The sequence below is a fragment of the Lytechinus pictus genome, unplaced genomic scaffold (assembly GCF_037042905.1).
Source record: "Lytechinus pictus isolate F3 Inbred unplaced genomic scaffold, Lp3.0 scaffold_20, whole genome shotgun sequence".
NCBI classification, from domain to species: domain Eukaryota; kingdom Metazoa; phylum Echinodermata; class Echinoidea; order Temnopleuroida; family Toxopneustidae; genus Lytechinus; species Lytechinus pictus.
The window spans coordinates 15,208,854-15,218,506 of record NW_026974141.1 but is presented as its reverse complement, the minus strand read 5'-3'; the positions used below and the strand labels follow the sequence as shown (position 1 = coordinate 15,218,506).

At 34.0% G+C, this 9,653-nt stretch overlaps 1 long non-coding RNA gene across 1 annotated transcript; it reads left to right on the top strand.

The window, feature by feature from the left end:
• The first annotated feature begins 3,336 nt into the window (after window positions 1–3,336).
• LOC135157876 (uncharacterized) lies at window positions 3,337–7,509 on the top strand. Its single transcript, XR_010296792.1, has 3 exons — window positions 3,337–3,427; window positions 6,701–6,823; window positions 7,432–7,509. It is a non-coding gene; the product is annotated as an uncharacterized LOC135157876 (long non-coding RNA).
• The last annotated feature ends 2,144 nt before the right edge of the window (window positions 7,510–9,653 follow it).

Sequence of the window (9,653 nt, the reverse complement as noted above, 5' to 3'; positions counted from 1 at the left end):
AGTTACAACTGTTGTAACGTTGCCATTATGACAAATACCATGGTAACCTTGATTTTGATTGGCTGCTGAACCCTAATGCCATGGTAGTTGCCATAATGGCAAAGTTACTCTTTATGAAACGTGCCCCTAGAGTTACAACTATGCAGATATAGTTTTGTTATATTTAACAGATCATTTGGGTAAAGATTGCAGATCTCAACATTTGACTGCTGAGGAAAGTGACAGGTCAGTTACCTTAAAACATCAATTTACCATATCAACCAGTGATGCCGAGTACCAATACTTTTACATTTTAAGGTCAAATTTGTTTAGAGATCCTCAAATTTCAAACATAATTTGATATAACATAAATATGCTAATCAAGAACTCTGGATGCAAAACATCAATAATTTTAAGTCATCGGCCTTAAGGTCATTGTCCTCAAGAGGTCAGGAGAGGTCAAATCTGAATTGCATTGGAATTTTTAAATGAAGCCTACAGTAAGATATAACACTGGTGAAAGTTAAATGCTTTTATCGTTATTTTTTTAAGTGCTATGATCAGACCAGTGCTTTTACTATTATTTCTAAAAATGAAAAATTCTCACGATGGCCTCCATTTTGGATTTATGCAAACTAGATATCTTTCCACTACATGGATTTTTCTGGACTTTTAGTATGTCATTTTGGAGACTTCATGGAAATGCATTGTGCTGAAATAAATTGTATTGCATTTTTTTCACGAGAGGCCTGTTTATCATAAGTATGCTAATTAGTGTCAATATTGTGATATGTTAAGTTTATTGACCTTTGCCAGTGCTCCAGGGTCAAAGGTCAACATTTATGATACACAAAGTTTTTCCTAGAATATCAGGTTACCTTGAAAGTCAATATTTAATAATAATTTTGTTTGCATTATTACTATATTTATCATGAGCTAATGATGCAAAACATCAATTTTTTGACATTTGAGGTCGTTGACCTTAATGTCATTGACCTCTAGAGGTCAGCAGAGGCCAAATCTGACTTGCATCCTAATTTTGATACAAAGCCTATGGTACGATATAACACTGGTGAAAGGTAAATGCTTTAATCATATTTTTTTAAAGTGCTATGATCAGACAAATGTTTATACTACTATAAATAATCATTACTGAAAATTCTTACGATGGCCGCCATTTTTAATTTATGCAAATAAGACGTATTTCCACTACATGGATTTTAGAAACACTTTTAGTATGAAATTTTGGGGACTTCAAGGAAATGCATTGTGGTAAAAAAAATCTGTTTAAATTTGTTTGTGGTTGACCCCCTAAATCAGTAAATTTTCCTGGACTATAAAGCCAACAAACTTTTCACAAATTGGAAATAAAATGTGGTTGCGTTAATTTTGATACACACTGTACAACATGATATAGCCAGAGGGCGTGACTTTGACAGCCCTGTGAGCCCCCTGAGAGGGGTAGGCGTCAATGTGCCAGCCCTTTTTATGTAGCTGATAGAGAAAAGCCTAAGCTTAACTAAGTGTTTAAAAAGCATAGATAGATGCATACAATTTTTAACTACTGTACTGTATACACTAGATACGTTATACATATTAGTCAACGAAAATGCTTACAAAACGCGACATTTGTGAAATTTGAGTAGTCAACTTTGATACCTTATAAATTTGTTAAAAAGAATGGTACCAATTTAAAATTGCATCCACGTAATAATAGTATATCAATAAAGTTTTCTAGAACATTTCAAGGTAATTGCTTTATTTTTCTTAGATTTATGTAAAATCATGTATTTCCAAAATTTTCAATTTTTGGGAAAAAATGACAAAAATGCAGGTTTCTACTAAAAAATCTCAGCCAAATTATTTATTTATCCCCTATAAATAGTACCAAATTATAGGAAATTTATTTCTCTTTCATATGACACTAATTTTGTGGCAATTAAATGTTCATATCAAAATCTATGTACGAAAATTCAAATTTTCTGAAAATTTGGCGGCCATTTTGGATTTATGCAAATTAGACGTCTTTCCACTACTGGGATTTTTCTGGACTTTTAGTATGTCATTTTGGGGACTTCAGGGAAATGCAATGTGGTGAAAAAAATTCTATTGCAATTTGTTTGCGGTTGACCCCCAAAATCAGTTATTATGAGAACTAGGTAGGGACAAACAAAATTAATCTGACTCTCGTCCTAAAACTCAAGAGTCACTCATTTGAACAAGAGGATGTCAAAATATTATATGAAACCTGGCCCTGTTGCAAAAAAATTTATGTCATTATGACATAAATTTCGATCATGACATAAAATCATGCATAGCTTATGCCGTTGACATAAATTCTGTTGCATAAAAATATTTATGTATTGTTTTAGCTTATGACGCGATTTAAGGACGTTCCACAGTTAAAGTGAAATCCATGTCATTTTCACCAAACTTTGCTCATAGATACTTTAGAACCTTAATATTCGAAATATGCAAAAATTAACATAGGTCCATGTGCTTGATTTTTTGCTATAGAGCTTCAAAGTTCACCCAAATTGATATTCTTAAGAATTGCGCATTCAAACGAATTTGGCATTTTTAGACCGCCCAAGATTACTACAATGAGTTTAAACCTCTATTACTCAGTCAAAATACATGAAAAAGTCATCAAATTTCGCAAGAGAGTTAATAATTGTAACATTAGAATGGAGAATCTATTTATAGTGCTATTTGTTTGCAATTTTAAGTTTAACAGCACTGCCAGTTCTTAAAAATGGCGTAAAAGATAACAAAATCCCAATCTAAAAAATGTGAAATTTCAGTAACAAACTACAAACGTACAATATATGCTGCACTTTATTCAAAATCCATGTCATTTTCACCAAAATTTGCAGAGTTGTAGAGGAAGGTATACCTAAGAGGTACAAACATTAAAAAATAGGGGTTCATGTGCTTGTTTTTAAACTATCAGCATTTTTATTAGAGAAAAATGTGCTTTTTAAAACACCAAAAATGCGCCGAATGCTTTGTATCTATGTGCTATATATTCAAACTCGGGGTAATATTCGTGATTCTTGGCAGCACTGCAGAGTAAAGTATTTTGAAATTGTAGAGAATTTTTTTTGAATGGTCCATGGAATAATTCAATTTTTTAGTTTCATGAAATAACACATAGGATCTGCAGTTAAAGTGCAGAAGATGAGAAAAATCAGCTCAAACCTGCAGCTAATTAATCACCTGTTCATTCATTGTGACGTCAGCGCGCAGAGTGTAAAATATGCGCAGATCATGATGCGTACAAACATAACTGTGGAACGTCCTTAATCATCATTACATAAACTGAATAGTCGATGAACGAGAGCCTGTTGACATAAACTTGGCATAAGTTGTCATTTTTCAGCCGCAGCAAGTTCTTGCGAAAAAGGGTCATCGGCTTCCCATTTTGACGGGATAGAGGCATATTTTGGTATGTATCCAATTTCATTGTTATATATCATAGATAATAGATCTATCTCACGTTCTGACTAAAAATTAAAGTTTCTTAGTATAAAGAGATATTTTAAATTAATCATTATCGCCGTCAATTTTATGCAATGATTGCTTGTAAACTCTCCGGCTGCTTTTAGCCGTACAACGCCGGCAGTGCTAGCCGGAGGTTCCGGCGTCTGACACAGACAAATAATGCATAGAATCAACACCGTCAGAAAACAGTTTTAAATGATCTTCACGACATTGGACATTGTTTTTAAGGTTCCTGTGTCGGATGAACATGCGTGTCGGATGAACATGCATGTCGGATGAACATGCGCGGAATGAACACCGACAGAAAACAGTTTTAATTCATCTTCACGACATATTAGACATTGATTTTTAAGGTTTTTTTTAGAGCACCCCCGCCCTTTCTGGAAAATTCTAAATCTAGTCAGTATATTGGTAGTCTTTCTAGAGTCTAAATTCTAACGTTAACAAGTTAGATCTAGTCTAGGCCTAATGTTAGATTCGACTAGACTAGTCTAGACCCTCTAGTTAGGGCCTAGACTAGAGTCTATCCAGCTCTGTCACTCACTGACCGTCGCGTCAGAGCCAGGCCCTAGACTTTCTAGCCCTCAGTAAAGTCTAAGACAAACTAAGTAAGAATAAGTTAGGGCCTAGCCAGGCCAGACCTATAATAAGTTATAACAGAGCCTATGTTAGTAGATAAAAAAGAATTAGGCTAGAGAGTAGAGCCTAGGTATGGCCTACCTCAAGCGAGGGTTCGTACATGTATAGGCTCCACTATAGATAGTACGTACTTCACTACCGCTACCGTCCGCTCCACTATCAGATACAAATGAGATAGGTTGAGTGGAGGGTAGCGGTAGTGAAGTGTATTGGAGCCTATAGTATACGAGCCCTCGCCTGAGGTAGACAGGGCCAGGCCCAAAGCCTATATTAGCTTTATTAGCTTGGCCCCTTTTAAGTTCTAGTCTAGATCTGCAGTAGTCAGTAGATATATTCTGATCTAGTTTTCTATCTAGGGTCTTAGTTAGACTTAGACTAGTCACTAGACCTCCCAGGTCTAGATCTAGATCTAAGAAATTTTAATTTGTCTTGGTTAGCCGAGCTGGCTCTACCATTGTATTACTGCTTTACTAGATCTACATGTAGGCCTACCCCGGTTTGGGCCTTGGTTCTGGCCAGGGAATGAGGTGGTGCAGCCCTGCCCCTGGACCGGGTCTGGCTTGGGTTCCTTCCATTCATGCTTTTATTATAGATCAAAATCGAGACCTAATTCGGGACCCAATCTAGTTTAGCAATACAAGAGATCTGAAATAGATGTAGCTCAGGCAGAACGAGCGATTGCTTGTAATTTATTTGTATATTCTAGGGCCCAAAATTGAAACTGTCTTTGCATCATTAGTAAGCTAATCATTTGTAGGGCCTATCTATCATAGATTATCTAACACTATGGATCTACTAGAACTACAAATGTTACTCTAGATCCATTCTATGTCTAATCTTTAGCCTGCCTTCTTAACTCTGACATTAAAATTCAAATTGAGTCTAGCACTGTAGGTTCTAACTTAGACCTTTGGAAGGCGGGGCCTCTGCTGCCTACGCTACGGTGGTGGAGCCCCCTGGGTTTATGATAGAGCTATGGAATAGGGTAGTCTAGCTCTAATATTGTTTTCTAATGACAGGGGTAGAGGCCTAGATCTAGTCAAGATTCATCAGTTGGAAGATGTGCACTACAATAACATGTAGAGTATTAGACCCTAGCCCTAGGAGCGAGTTGGGGGGGGGGGGTCCCTCTCTGTTAAGCAAAAAAAAATGAAATGATTGGTGTGTATTGTGATAAAATAATATAGAAAACCCTGGGACACCCTCTGTGTTAACAAAGACTGGAGACTACTGAACAGGATGGGAAAGAAGGGGGGGGGGGAGAAGAATTACGCACTGAACTAATTAATTTAAACACTGAACTGAAAAGACATGTAATTTCACAAAAAACTTGTCTGATGAGACTGATGACTACATTGTATGTTGATATCTAATATAGATATTAATGTACATCTTCGATTTATATTTTAGACTCTTCCAATTTTTAACAAAAGCAATGAGTTGAACATGCAGTAAAAAAAAAGAGATCTACATGTATGTATCCTCTGTGTTTTCTGATTTGAATATATTCTCTGCAAGCTGGCTGCTGGCCTGTAGACAAGCTACCTGTTTGCTAAGTTTAATACACTTCTGAGGATATAGTGCACATTTTAGTTCTTTGATTTGTTTAACAGGTTAAAAACCTTATCAAATGCCTTTTCTATTAATTTTAAACCAATGCACAAGTAATATGTTTGGAGAAACTACAAGATTTGGTTTCTGATCTGTGGATAAAAATAACCATGATAATTGAAATTCTCTTGGTGACTGTTATCAAGAATTTTTTATACTATTTTCTATTTCCTTTACCTATTTACTCTAAAGGATTTTTCAGATAAATTATTAAAGGGGTGCTTTTTTTTAGAAAAAAAACCTTGGCAATTTGAATTTTTGTATAAATAATAGAATTATAAGGCCTACAATTTTCTTACCTATCAAAACCTATCTTCATTAGAAGTATTCACATATTGCGTGTGTAAATCATTTTTCTAACATATTTTTCTAACAGAAAAAAGGAATTTGAAGCCTTAATGAAACACTTGTACTCTCCTTGCAATATTGCATCCTAAGTGATAAAGGTGCAAAAATTGACCTTGTCATTATTGTTTGCACCCAGAAATGTTCGTTTGCACAATAAAAGGGGCAACATTTTACCTTTAAAGGTGCATAATAGTATTACTTAAACATTAAAAATGTTCAAATCTTTTAACCTTTATTACATGGTTCAAATCTGCTACACCCATAAAGGTGCACAAATGAGCATAATTGCGCTCATTGGCACTCCTTATTGTACCAACCCCTAAGGTTCAAATTTGAACCTTCTTAGTGTTTTCATCAAACCATTTCAAGGTTGAATGACTAGACCTTATTTGCCTTTGATTAGTATTCTCAATGCACTCATGGATAGAATTAATTTTTACACAGTTCTGAAAATAGCCAGTGAAACTGTCCCAACACCCCTGTCAAATATATTTGACAAAATCTGTAATGATTAAAATATTTTTTTTAAAGAAGGAACTTCAGTTGTTTATTCAAAATGTAAATATGAATTCATTCTCATATGTCACTATTAAAAATTTTGTATTCACTTTCCTAACAGTTGAACCACACAAACGGTGAGAAGAGGTAGAAATAAAGAGGGGGATTGCAACTGGAAGGAGATGGAAGTCCAGACACTCTGCCACTGTGTGCCATTGAACAAGAAATCTCTTTTAGTATGAAGGTAAGTTTTTATATAAAGTTGTGTTTATTGAATATTCTACTTGTAAATACAAGTATACTATACGGTAATATTTATTCTAATTTTTTTTATTGTTTTTAAGAGCGGTTGTAAATGTGATGTACTGTTATATATCATTCATTTTCAAATATGAATCTCTTTTACAATTCATCTCATACAATTCATCTCAACAAAGAGACTAACAATGTGAGCTTACAAGCATAAACACAATATAAGTGCATTTAGGAATAAAATAGTGGTAGGAGTAGAAGGGAGAGGTCGCAAGTTGATAACATAAACATGACCTTGACCTCAATTTTGTGTTGTTGTATTTTTTCGCCAAATATGAACATTTTCTCCAATGACTTGATTGAAATGAAATATATTCTTACAACCATATAAGGGTATACAAAATAATATTCGGAGACTATTAACCCATTTTTTATTTTACATTATATACATTTTTTTTATTTAAGCCTGTGATTGCAATCTCAAAAGGCTCTTTCATAATCTTGAAGAGATACATCATACATGCACATGTATGTGAACACTCTACTATTATAAAGTTGAGTTGCTAAAGTTGTTTTCACTTATTATTCTTATAATTTCAGATTATTCAAGAGTCAAGACTGTTGAAGACGTGACGACATGGACCTGGTTGCACATGGCAAGGGAACTATCTGGTTGTACCCTGAAGTATTCGCTTTAAGATTTGAAAATTAGCAAAAGTACTAATTTTCATTTTTTCAGAGATAATAATCATTATATTGACATTGTGGATATCTTTTTATGATTGTTATCATAAAATTATTATAATGTTAATGATGATAGGTCATAATAATACAAATGAATTATAAGTAGAAAAGAAGACAACCAAAAATGAGGAGGAAAAGAAGATGAAGAAGAAAAAGAAGAGGAGGGGTGGAAGAGGAGAAAAGGAGAAGAATAAATAACATCACTGTGAGTTCCTCTTCATGATATTACATAAATCTTTGTCTCTTTTAAATGAAAATATTTATTAAGCATAAAAATAGGATTTAGTTATTCTTGTTTTTAAAGATGTATTATTATGTATCATGTTTGTAGTTGTACACTTGATTGAGGTACATGTATTGTATTCATTTAGGATATAAATAATATGTTTTATTTGAATCCATGTACCTCTTTAAAGGACAAGTCCACCCCCAACAAACAGTTGATTTGAATAAAAAGAGAAAAATCCAACAAGCAAAACGCTGAAAATTTCATCAAAATCGGATGTAAAATAAGAAAGTAATGACATTTTTAAGTTTTGCTTAATTTCACAAAACAGTTATATGCACATTCTGGTAGATATGCAAATGAGGTGACTGATGACGTCATACACTCACTATTTCTTTGGTATTTTATAGTATGAAATATGGAATATTCAATTTTTCTCCTCATTGTCAAGTGAAAGAACGATTAATTCCTCCCTGAACATGTGGAATGAGCATTGTTTAATACTATATGATCAGTCAAGTTGGTCCTTATTGTCAAATCTATAAAAAAAATGAAATATTGTATAATTCAAACAATGAAAAACAAAAGAAATAGTGAGTAAGGGACATCATCGACTGTCTCGTTTGAGTTGTGCACATGTTTTGTGAAAAATAAGCAAAACTTTAAAATGTCATAACTTTTTTATTTTACATCTGATTTTGATGAAATTTTCAGCGTTTTGCTAGTTTGATTTTTCTCTTTTTATTCAAATCAACATTTTTCTGGGGTGGACTTGACCTTTCAATCATATTTATACAGTCATGATTAAAGGACATGGGACAGGTAACAAGATTACATTGTTTTACAAATTTTAGTGTGTATTTATTTTAAAAGTAATAAATTTACATAAAATGTCATTATTTTTGCTTCATCTCTTTGTTCGTTTTTTTTTTATTGAATCGGGAGGGGGTGGGGTGTGATTAAAATATGATTTGCCCCTCAGAACACACTTTTTTCCCTACTAAAAATAGTAATTAATATTTGTAGAAAATTGTATGATTGTTTTTTATGAACTCTGAATATTGTCCCATAAATTGTCGAATTAGGAAAATAATTGAGATGAAGATTTGAAGTAGGAAGGGCGAGAAATTAAAAGAAAATTTCATATAAAAGTGAGAAAGATCCAGAGATGCAAAGATTACACTGTATAAGGAATAATGAGAGAGGGGGGGGGCGAGGTGAATTAGAATGGGAACAGGGAAAGAAAAAGTACTATAAATGTGAAGGAGTCATTAACAGATATAGATGTATTGAGAATTGGAGAGATAAGTTCCGAGAATGATAGTGGGCCAATCTCGGAGGGAGGACGATAATGAAAGGGGACAAGAGGATAAAGCATTTTTTTGGGGGGGATTACATTTGATGAGAGAGAGATAGAAAGAAAATGGCCAGATGCTCAAAGATGAAAAAATATAAATGATGGGTGATAGAGGTTTGGATCAAGGGATACAGGTGACATGAACATGCCCCAATTTAGGAACAAAGCTTTGATGAGTAGTGGCCCCTCATGTTCACTCCTCTTGGAATTTGGACAATAAGTGGGCATTTTTTTTAAGTGCCCCCCCCCCCCCTAACTCGCTCCATCTCCAATTGCTAGTTTTGGGCAAGAAAAAACCCATCTCTTTTATTTCATCTTGGCAAAACAACCCAAACCATCTGATTAGATTTTTGGTCGGAAATGAAAAAAAAAATATTTAGGCCTATTTATCTATTTATTTTTTCTGTCAAATATTTTCTTGACGAAATTGCCCCATTGTGCTTTCAAATTTGTAACCCTTGCCCCAACTGCACTGGCAAGAGGGTTCCATGACAC